Genomic DNA, 12,711 nt, shown 5'->3' on the forward strand with positions numbered 1-12,711 from the left:
TTTGAAGCACTCATATATTGGGGCCAATACTTCTGTGTGGCAAATGATATTAATTTTAAAAACCCCTTTAATCTGAGCTTTTGCTTTTAGCTTATGATGTGTTGTTATGTGTTTATTTTGGAACTGATCCCTGTTACTTTATAATGAGAAAATCTGCTTTAAGATAATGTGATTTTGGGGGCACGTTCAGTATTTTTCAAGCCAAATCCTGAGATCCTTCACCTGTTACAAACCTTACAAAACTAGCCTCTGTCCCATTGCCTGTAACTGTTTTGAAATGAGGACTTATATCTTTAAATCCTTTCAAAGTTTTCAGATTACCACTTTTAATAGTTCAAACTGATAGTGCATATTTTACTCTGTCTGCAATATTGAAAGTCCAAGAAAATCAAATAGACAAACAGCTGCTTTTCAAAGAACTGCATAAATTAACTATAAACAAACATGCCAATCTGTTAGGTCTGTCAGTTTCTGAACAGGAGACAGATATCGTTAACTTTCTTAAGCCATCATCATACAGCAACCTAAATATTTGATTTATTATTTTTCTTTTCTCTATCCAAAAGCCAGCTATGCTGCCAAAGAAGAAAATTATACTGGTCTGACCTGATTTGCTCTAAAGAAATCCAAATCTGTTGCTGCTACCCATCTCCTAGTTATTTTCCCAAAGCTTGTTTTCTGTTTATTTTTGTTCCAGGGACTGATGTTATTGAACAGTTACTGTATGATCTTTGGATCCTTTTTTACTCCCTTCACTAAAGGCAGGTCCTGATAAATAATCCTCTAGGGCAGAAACTTGTTAATGGTTCCAAGAGGCTTCCTTCCTTCAGGTCTTCATGCATTTTAAGGTAAAGTTGGTCAAACTCAGGTGAGTTAAAAACATTCAATGTACCTAATTTTACCCTCTAATTTGTTTTTTCCACTTTCCAGTGTGAAATCTTACCCCTTTGTTCATCGCTGTATTAGGTCAGCTGTATTAGTTGACCTTTTTGATGAAGACAAGCTCAAAAACACATACGCAATTTACCTTCATGATGATCTTTGTTAGTCAGTTCTCCTGTCCATTAGTTAGAAGAAAAGTATGGGCTTTGGTCTTCCTCTTGCATCTAAAATACAGACTGAAAGCACTGAGGATTTCTTAACATCACTGATGTTTTCTCACAACTACATTTCACTTATGCTTTGTCCTTCTGATGTTGTGCCTACTTGCTCAGTTTGTCTTTTTATAACCATCCTTAGTGAGCTGATCTACTTTCCACTTTCTGTATTCTGCCTTCTTGGGCTTGATGTCAGTGAAGAGTTCACATTTTAAGTAATCTGATCTCTTACTACATTTTTTCTCCTTTTGCATTGGGACAGTTTGTGCTTCTGCCTTTAGTAGTGTTTTCTTGAAGAATGGCCAGATCTCTTTAATACCTTTGAAAATCCATTGACATTTCCAGAAATGTTATGCAATCCCAGAGATGAACAATATACTCTTCAGCAGAGTTTTATGTTTCCTTCATAAAGGTGACACTGAGCCTGGATAAAAGGTTTGATCTACACAATTTCAGAACAGGTGAAGTAAATATCTCTTGTTAGGTGTCCCCATTAAACACTTCCAAAAACATTCTTGCTTACAGAGGCCTGTAGGACACCTTCACCAATTAAGTTCTGCTACAACTAATACAGGCTAAAACTCAAAAACTTTCACTTTGCCATAGTCATGAGTGGTGGTTGTATTTTTTTCCCCTAAATTTAATCTACCTAAAAATAATTGACTGATAAGTTTATTATTTTGTGCAGAACTATATGAATTTTTGTTTGTTTGTTTCTGGCATTGCTTCTTTTCTATAAATGCTATGCTTGGGGTTTCACTATTTGCTGATAGGTAACAGTGACTTATGCTGGTCACTATAATGCTGTCATACTGAAAAAGCAGTCACACTTTCTAATTGCCTGTCTCTTGTTATATACAGTTATAACAAACATGCCAGAAAATAGATTGTAATAATGAAACCTTTCTGCTTTACTATCTGATTTTGAGTATTCAGTACCTTAAGCAGGCTCTTTAAATTCTCCACAGTGTTGTATCCTGGACCTTCAGCAGTGCTGTTTAAAAGGACATAACATTACAGCAGGCAGGACGATCTTTGATTTCAGTCTCTATACCAATCAATAGCTATCAGTCTAGATGATTTATATCTCATTCTGGAACCTGATCATTCACATACATTAATGAATTTATTTTTACAGCACTTTTCTAAATTACTATCATGGTCATAGGAAATTCAATAAATAGTAGGCCAAATGAACAGAGTATGGCAGAGTCATGAGCAGAATTCAGATCTCCACTGTGTTGCTTCTAAGATACCAAAAAAATTTCCTATAGACTGTAAAAATGTGAAACGCTTCCTGTGGAAATGCATGGGAGGTGCAGGAGCTTAGTAAAATGTAAATGTATGTCTTAAAATTCATAAAGTTTCCCCATGGAACCACTGAGGACTCTGAAGCACCCCGTGGAAGCTCCATTTGCTGTACATAGAGGTGAGGAGCTTAATTCTACTGCCCAGGTTTGATACCTGAAGTTAGACTGCCTGAACTCTTGATTTGAAGGCAAGTTTGCAACATACAGAGCTTTCCTCATTTGGAATGCGTTTTCCAGGATGCTGGATATTAAGGATGCTTCACAGAAGAGCATTTTTGAAACCAGTTAGTCCTCCCAGTAAGTAATTTCAGTTATCCTATAAAGAATTACAGGGAAGGGCACAATGGCAAGACTATGAGGATGCTGCAAAATAGTCACTTGGTAAACAGGCTTGAGTAGCAGAGCATGAAGAAGAGCTGAGAGCTGTGAACATAGCAGAGCTTTGCAGGCAATGAAAAGAATCAAAACTTAACAGAGAGGGAAGTGAAGGTGAAGAGGCAATCAAATGTAAGAGGAGTTTTTAAACAATGTATGTTCTGATTATGCTGACAGATGTAAGATAAAACTACTGAATTAATAGAACAAGACCTATAGAAACTAGTGATTAACTGGACTGGATACTGGTAAAACTTGTTGGCAATAGACTATGTTTTTATTTTGTAACACTGGGCTTAGGAAACATCCCACTTTCCAGCTTGCAAGCAGACAACAAACTTCTATCCTATTTAGGTTTTTAACTTGCTTATTTATTTATTTATTATCTTTGTACTAAAGGTTTGGCTAAACCTTTTAGAGAAAGACTGCAGACTGTTAGTCAGTGATATCAATACCTGGTTCACAAGACTGTCTGACAGCAGAGCTTCCTCATCTATAATTGTACTATTTAATTCTACAGAGTGGTCTGGAATAGTTTACATAAAAGATGTTTTATGTAAATAATTATACAACTGATTTAACAGAGCCACTCCAGCCGTAGAGCAGAACTGCTTCTGGAGCCAGACAGCTCCCTACAGACAGCTTGTCTCCCAGGCCTAACTGTGACTCAGTTTTGAAGGAAAGTTTCAGTGACCTTGTGAGATTTTTATCTGACAGGCAGCCTGCAAATGCTGCGGTAGTTCAGCTATGCCCAAGAAACTGTATAATATCTAGCTTGATGATAAATGCTGAGTACCTGAGGCAATCAACAGCAGAAGTTACATTCCCCAATGCAGATCTATCAGCAAACAAGTACCAGGATTCTTTGCTCCCTTAATAACAAAACAGTCTGTGTTAGTGATGTAAACCAAACAACAAATTCAAGCAATATAACCTTAAACCCATGGCTGTGTAAGTGAGAGGTGACTGTGACTTTTCTGGTTGGTTGTAATAGGTTTTACCTTCTTTAGAGTAGTTTTGTGGGTTTTTTTCCAATACATCCACATACCTCTTCAGAATTTCTTTCCCCTCTATCTCCCCCTGGATATGCAAAGCTCTGAAGCTGAAGGCACTGGGCACCCTACAGGAAGAAAGAAGCCAGATTACAGTAGACGCAGAAGTCTGAAATTCTGTGTGCCACTTCTCTCCCTGGACTGCTGCAGTGCTGCAAGGAATTGAGACAATGATACATTTCTTAGGCCTGCTACAGAGGTTAACTACACAGATTTTTAAGATTAGAGATTCATAGAGTGGTTTGGGTTGGAAGGGACCTTAAAGATCATCTAGTCCAATTCCCCCTGCCATGGGCTGGGACCATCATCCACTAGATCAGGTTGCTCAAAAGCCCCACCCAACCTGATCTTGAACAATTCCAGGGATGGGACATCCACAACTTATCTGGAAAACCTTTTCCAGTGTGTCACCACTCTCATAGTTAAGTTCTCCAGTGCCTCAACAGCAGTGGGGAGGGAATGTCATCCTTCTCTTTCATAGAACCAACAGCACAGATGAATTGGTGATAAATGAAATTATGTGTAACAACCAGGAGTTTGTACAGGCAGGACTTTAGACTGGTACACTGACTGCTCAAACACTCTTACACCTTTGAGGAAACAGACCCTGCCAGTTCAGAAACTAAACAACCTGAGAGAGGAGTGACAGGGGAGTATGAATTAGAAAACAATTATTATGTGTAGTATTAAAAATACTATGGATTCTAGCAGTGGTAGAAGGAGGGGGAAAATAGAATTAGGGAGCAAGACTATAGCACTGAAAACTATATATATTGAAGTGACAATGTAGAAGGGCAGTGTCAGTCTGACATAGGCACTGGGATCAGAGAAGCAGTTTTGCAAGACTGTTGTAGTCCCCCAGGAAGCCTGTGATGCAGTGTGCACCATGAGCTGATAGCTCAGGAGGACACCAATGCCAGCATCGGGATGGTTCATATCCCTCTCCTAGGGCACTACATTGTGGTGCATGTAGAGAGGCAAGCCCAGGTCAAGACATCAATGATGACACTCAGCAGAGTTGGCAGATCCCCCTCATGCTTCCCACTGACTCAGGGATTAATTTCAGTTTCATGACTGCTCTAGGACTTTAGTCTGCCTCACCAACCCCACCATGGGACCACAGGGACTCACCAACCAGCTAGCACTTGCATGTCAGGCTACAAAGATGGGCAGATGTTCATCCCATATGAATTAGACATAGCAGGGGGGACAAAGGCATAGGGCAATGAGTGGCAGGATATACAGGATGTCAATTTGTGAGTCTTGCACTCCACCATGGGCTGTGACACCTCTGTCCCATAGGTGTACTGCTGCAGGAGACCCTGCACTCCTGCCTCTGCTCAGAGTTCACTGCAGACATGGCTTGGTCACACGTGGCTCAAAGGCACATCCCACAGGTTACAGCAGGGCACTGATGCTGCTGCTCAGCATGTCTGTGGAGACCTGAGGATGGGGTAGAGCAACATACCAGATTCTTATCTTTTGTGGACCAGAAAAATTAATTTCATGCTTAAAAGTGTGAAGACCGACAAGCCCTGCCAGTACTGTGCCACAACAGCTGTCCTAGTCGCAGACAAAGCAACAACATTTGCCCTCACAGCCTCTTGGGCACTCAGATAAGACCCAGGCACTTCTTCATTTTATGTCATTTTGGAACAGAAAATGTTTTGAACTCAACCTGGAAAATTAAAAGTACAACACCTGCCCTGCTAATGCAAGTTTTTTTCATTTTGTACCATGGACTGAGAAAATACTTTGTGTCCTAAAGCAGAATGAATGTAATAAATAAATCCACACATAAAATATAACTTGTGTGTAAAATAACAAATGGAAGACAATAGATTGGGTCAAGGAGAATATTGTGTTCCATCAGAAATTAGGTATTTCATTCTGATTTTTACTATCTTGAATCATATGAAATGGAAACTTTGTAAGGAAAAGTAATTGGAAAATAGAAAAGATCAACACTGAGTGTTAGAATGAATAAAAATGTTTTCTTATCAATTTTCCTTTTAAGAAAACTTTTGTTAAGCACATTTCAGTGCTTGAAATTATGTACTGGTAATTATGATGTTGTAACTTCGACAATGCTTGTATTTTCTCTCCAGTATGACTAACAGCCATTCCACAACATGCAGTGGAGTGCAGACAAGCTGATAAATCTTAGTCTAGAGCACGAAGCCACATGACTAATTTGCTTGCCTTGGGAATTTTGAACTTGGTCCCCACCACACCCTGTAGATGTGCCCAAAATCTCCCAGCATGAGCTCTGTGCTCAGTCTTCCAAGCTGCTTCTGTCACATGTAAGGGGGACAAGCACTTGGTTACATGCCTAGCACACATTAGGACAGCACAGGTAAGAAAGGTGAATTCTATCAAAAGTTGAGCGTAAAGAGTTTAGAAATTCAGAGGTTTTAGAGGTGTAAATCCAAGGCTTAAAAAAATGAAGAAGAAGAAAGTATGAAAAGTAAAAAAAATAATAAATAAATAGATTGTGGAAAAGCATTTCACCATGTATATGGTGAAATTGACAGTTGCATTTGGCTTTGTGACAACTTGTTTGATGCTCTATACAAAACTATATCACTGTACCAATCAGCAGTGTCTCATCCAAAGTGTAGGGTAATTTTGCCTTTAGGAACGAAGGAAAATTGTCTGATACTTGTTGAAGGTTTGCTCATTCAGACAGGTTTGGAGTAGGAGGCACAGCTGATTTCAGTAAGGGCATGAGGTCCTTCAGAGGTAACTAAAAATGCCATAAAAGAAATCTTCTCCAAGGACAGTCAGGATCTACAAGTAAGCCACAGCATCCTCTGGAGAGCAGGCCTTTCAGTGAAGCAATCCTTCAGAGCAGATTGAATAGGAGTCCATATCAACTGTGTATCTCCCTGTTTGAACCTTCAAAAATCTGCCCTATGACTGCCTCAAGCCAGTTTATTAGCAGTGCATCTGTATCTAAGGAGTCACTGATATCTGTTGAAGCTTTTAGCTTCAAGACTTCAATGACATTATCAATATTAATTCACAATTTAAAGAAATTTAACTCTAAAGAAACAATATATTGAATAAATACTTTTCTTTGATTTATCTGTGACAGAAAATCTGTCACGCCCTAAAGCTGAACACTCCAGAAAAAATACACTGAAAGCACTTTGCCAATCATTTATTAAAAGCTGAGGAAACACCAGGATTAACATCTGTTCCATTGTGCTCATGCTTATGTAAGAGAATGTAATGACATGAGCAGGTTTTCCTCTTATCTTTTACTGTCTTCTTTTCTCTCTTCTCCTTCAAGAATAAATGGCTTTTTTAACATGCCTCAAGAGATGAGTGAATCCCATTATCCTTGTATGATGGATGAAAGAGTCCAGTTACCCCAGTTATCCTACTCCAGTAACAGCAAAGACATGTGGCGCAGAGATCAAACAGAAAATTATCAGTGTACTTTGGCTACCAATATATCTCAAAGCTGCTGTTACAACAAGTAAGAAAAATAGCAACTTTATGCAGCATAAGTCCCTGTGTCTCTATTTGTAGCTTCAGCTCAACAGTACTAGTGGCTTAAAGATCTCCAAAGCAGCTACTTGTCTGGATCCAAGGCAGAGAAGCTGGAATTTTTTTTTTTTTCCACTTGTGCTAAACTCCAGTTGTTTTTCTCTATACTCCAAATTACTAAAATAACTGAAATATTTTGGCTGAAATTTAATAGAAAGGTAATCAATCTGAGCAATCACTCAACACAGGACACTTCAAACCAGGGGAAATTTTGGCTAAATTAGAAGCATGTGAATACAATCATACAAGAAGTATCACGCAGTGTTGACAATAGGTGGGGCTAGAAGCCTTCCCAGTAGTGTGAAGGTACTTACTTTTGGACACAGTTATGGAGCCACAAAAGAGATCAATATTGCAGGTATTAGCTCTTCCTTCAGAACCCCTTGTCTTGCTGGGGAGAAACACAGCACCGTTACCCTGTCACGAGGTCTGTTACCCTGCCACTAACAACAGGCAGCTAGTCAGTCAGTCAGAGTTAGGCAGCCAGGAGTGTTTTGTCCAGCAAGAGCTCTCTTCTCACAGTGGAGCAAATTATGACACAAATTACAGCTTGCTGAAAAGCTCTGCTTTGTCTTGGGGCTCTCTGAGAAGGTGGTGAACAAAGCCACCCTTCCATTTAACCGTAACATCTTCCATTTGGCCAGCAAGCAATGAGCAATGCAGGCAAAAAAATAAATGATGCCTCAGCAAATATAATACCTCAGCATCTGCAAAACAGTATTTCTGACTGTGCAAAGTTCTTCCAGAGGGATCTCACATGAGGAAAGGAAGTCTCTTTCTGATATGGTACAGGAGACCAGAAGTTAAGCTTCTAACTTTACAACCACATGAGTCTTGGCTTTCTCTTCTTTCTCTTTATTCTTTTATAAAGATGCAGTTCTTTCAGGATGATTCAAGTTAGTTCTTCCACCCTTCCACAGCTGGATATCTGATAAAATTAGTCATATGAATAGAATGGTTTCCTTTCTCTGCAAGACTCAGTTGCAGACTCTGATTGGTTCTCAGCCCTGGGCAACCTCCTGGTTGCTTCAGTCTTTGAACACGTACAAAGGCACATACAAAATAGGAGAGATCATACAATTTCATTTTCAGTCTCAAACAATTCAATAAATAGTATTTATAGAAACAGAGAAGGCTGTTCTGTATATTCCAGTTTAGCACTCTACCTATTGCAGTGATATGAAGGAACTAGACACAGCCATAATCCATTTTATTCCCATTCCCTGTCTGGTCCATACCCCTGTGGATAATCTTCCAAGTTCCCTCAGGTCTTTCATGAAAGAACAAAGAGCTTTCTAGTTGAGGTGCTGCAATATCTCATGTGTACACAATGTCCAGAGAGAGAAGCTTACCTTAGAGATTTTGACAGACCACAGTATAGGGAAGAAAGCTCAAAATGAGAGCTCAAACACCCCATATCCTGAGCCAAAAGAAAGCTAATTAAAAATGACTGTGTAAAGGCAGGATGTTGTTACGGATGATGGTAATACAGGCAAGTCCTGCAGTTCAAGGAAGAAGTACTTCTCTCCATTTAATGTTCACAGCTGTGAATCCCTTCAAGAAGGAGTCTTTAAAAATTGTGAGCTATCCATGGTTTTCTTTTACATAATAGTCTGCTGGATGTAGCAAACTTTCCAGAAAAATGGAAACCGAATTCTTTTTCTTTCCTCTTCCTGAAGGGATTTCAAGCTACAGGTTCACCATTCTGTTGAAGCACCCAGACTGAAATTATTCTGCAGTAGGAATAAAGCAGCATCAGCCTTTCAACAAAGCTGTGTCAAAAAAATGCAGAGCAGAATTCAGGATTTATTGGTTTTCACTGAAAGCTGGACCCTGTGCTTTCAGGGCCAGGGGGCTGTTCAGGGAAATGTTACCCAGGGCTCTCTTATTGATTGTATGACCCTATTCTATTTCAGGTTTTTCTTCTTGTGTTTCCTTTTCTCTCACTCTGCTTCATGTGTGTGTGTTGGTGGTTTTTAGTGGTTTGGTTTTGTGGTTTTTGGTTTGGTTTTTGGGTTTTTTTGTAGCCTATAAAAGGCAACTCTTGCTTCAAAGAATTTTTCCCCTTAAGCACTGAAACTCCTACAAAAATGTAGACAAACAGATACTGCTAAAATGTAGGCAAGAACAATACTATGCAATACTACAGGCTTAGGGAAGAGGGGCTGAAAAGCTGCCTGGCAGAAAAGGACCTCAGGTTGTAGCCACCCTTTAAATACTGGAACATGGTGACAGGGTGTCCCCTAAGCCTTCTTTTCTCAAGGCTGAACAAACCTGGTTCTCTCAGCCCTTTCTTGTACAGCAGGCTTCCCAGACTTTTGTGATCCTTTCCTGGACCCATTCCAGTCTGTTCTGTCCCTTTCACAGAATCACAGAATTACTGATGCTGGAAAAGACCTCTGAGATCATCAAGTCCAACCTATGACCTATCATCACCACATCAGCTAGACCATGGCACTAAGTGCCACATCCAGTCTTTGTTAAACATCAACACAGAGTTGCTCCCCAGCAGGGTAGATCACAGCCTGTGCTGCACTCCAGGATTATGTTTTTCCAGGTGCAAGACCTTACATTTGTCTTTGTTGACCTTCATAGAGTCCAACATCTTGTATCAGAAAAGCAAGACCAGGGAGGTGATTGTCCCCCTATACTCGGCACTGATGAGGCTGCACCTCAAATACTGTGTTCAGTTTTGGGCTTCTAACTACAAGAAGGACATTGAGGTGCTGGAGAGTGTCTAAAGAAGAGCAACAAAGCTGGTGACAGGTTTTAAATTCCGAGGGAATTTGGATGTTTTAGTCTGGAGAAAAAGAGGCTGAGGGGAGACCTTATTGCTCTCTACAACTGCCTGAAAGGAGGTTGTAGCGACATGGGGGTTGGTCTGTTCTCCCAGCATGATGAGCAATAGAACATGAGAATAGAAATGGCCTCAAGTTGTGCCAGGAGAGGTTTAGATTGGATATTAGGGAAAATTTCTTCACTGAAAGGGTTATCAGGCACTGGAACAGGCTTTCCAGGGAAGTGGTCAAGTCACCATCCATGAAGGTATTTAAAAGACATGTAGATGTGGCACTTAGCACCTTGATTTAGTGGGGGAGTTGGCAGTGTTAGGTTAACAGTTGGACTTAATGGTCCTTTCCATGATTCTATGATTCTAGGATTTTTATTTCTTAATTTTGGATTATTCTGTTAAAATGTTATTTTGGATTACTGGTTTTAAATTTTGTTATAAAAAGGGAAGTTCTATTGATGGCTGTCATTTAAAATAATTGAGTGATATGTAATTTATGCAACTAAAGAACCAAAATTATGTATTACTGTGGTTGGTTTCATTTCTCAACGATACTCATAGCAGTAGTTTATTTTATTCTCTAAATACATCTATAGATCTGTAATAAAATTACTCTTAACTCTTAGCTTTTGAAGGATTAAAGTTTCAGTTAGCAGCAATTAGGGTAGTTCCCCAGAGTCAAAAACTGGTGCTGCACATGTATATGTCACTGTGAGAAATGGAAATAAGGCATGGAATTGTCACAGCTTAAGGCAGCAGTGGCTATTAAAGGGATGATAGATGCATGTTATTAACCCTTTTCCCTTCCAAGAAGGAGAAACTAAAGAGAGTAAGGGAGAGAGACTTATGGATTCAAAAGAAATTAAAACCACTTTAATGAAATAATAAAAATGAAACAAAAAGGTATAAGAATATTAATAGAAAAATAATGAAATATATACAAAACTAACATAGAGCTCCCCTGAGGATGGTGATATCACCACTGACACTGAAGTGTAGGCACTGAGAAAGTCCCAGACTGGACTCAGCAACAGGGACTGAATTCAGGAATGCACAGGTCAGGATCGAAGGCAGAATAATGTACAAAGTGTTCCTCTGGCACTGGTCTTGAAGGAAAGAGAACTTGACCCTCTTGATCCCTCAGCTTTACACTGAGCATGAGCTGTATGGGATGGAATACCTTGTTGGTCAGTTTTGGGTCACCTGTCCTGCAGGTGTGACCCCCTCTACGCCCTTTCATTTATGGCGCACAGAAGTTTAGCAGTGACCTTGGTTTCTGTAGGAATAAGTATTGGTTCTGGTTTAGTTCAAACCATGACAGAAATGAAAAAGCTGAAATCCTTGCTGTAAGAAACAAGTTGTAGCTCCAGTTAGGGTCACTGACTGCAGATACAGTTATCACAAAAGCAAAATTAGCTACACTTTCAAGATACTTGGTGAGTAAGAACTTCAGAACTAGTATTTTTCCAGGACGCAATGGCAGAATAAGATAAAATTATGCAGAAAAAGTGAAAGTATATTTGTAAATTGCCAAGGATCATAGCTTTCCTAGATGTTTTAGAGTTGTGGGACTTTAAGAAGCTAAGAAATTGAAATAAACTTTACTGACAATCATTTAGGATTTTGAGTTTGAAAGTATTGCAAGTAGTAATTCAGAACACTCTCCAAGGTGTTATGTTTGAGTGGCAAGTAGTACTTGCCAAGTTCTTTCATAGAAGTAATACCTAATAGAAGTAGTACTTGATAAAAATTTTACAGAAATAGCCAGCATGCAGGTAAAGATGAATAGAAGCCTGCACAATGTCCAGCTGTCTGTATTTTCATTTTTGTCTCGGTTACATCACCCCAGAGAACCACTCACAGAGATGGAAATATTAATAATTTATTTATCTTCTGCTTATAAACAGAAATATTAATTAAAAGATGTAAAGCATAAGTAGATTGTATTCTAAACATATTAGTTGACTATGTAACACTGTTACATGGAAGAAACATATTGTCCAGCTGGTCTTGGTCACAATCCATAACATTATGTATACGATTACATATATTTGCAATCTGTAAAAACAATAAACAGCAGCTAAGAGTAAACAATTTATAATATCAATCTTATTGTAAAATGACATTTCAAAGTAATGTAAGACTAAATTTCTGTCTGATGTGAATTAGCTGAAATGAAAAGAACAAGTTTGAACATTTTTGGCTCATCAGTTCTTAGATCATTCAGATTATAAGGGATCTCAGGAGATCTGGAATCCAACCACTTGTTCAAAGCATGATCAGCAATGAGATCTGATGTGTTAAAGAAAGCTCAGGAAATACAAAAACACTTACAGCATATTCCTGATTACTGTTATTTTGACCTCATCTTTTCCTAGTTAGCTCCCAGAACTCAGAATTGTTGCTTGACCTACTATATGTAGCCATCTGACAAACAAGTGCATTATTTCCTTCAATTTTTATTGTAATAGCACAAAAAAGTGAAAAAGTTTAATAGATCAGAAGTTATAAAACTCAAATCTACTAAGAAA

This window comes from Apus apus, chromosome 2 (assembly GCF_020740795.1).
Source record: "Apus apus isolate bApuApu2 chromosome 2, bApuApu2.pri.cur, whole genome shotgun sequence".
NCBI classification, from domain to species: domain Eukaryota; kingdom Metazoa; phylum Chordata; class Aves; order Apodiformes; family Apodidae; genus Apus; species Apus apus.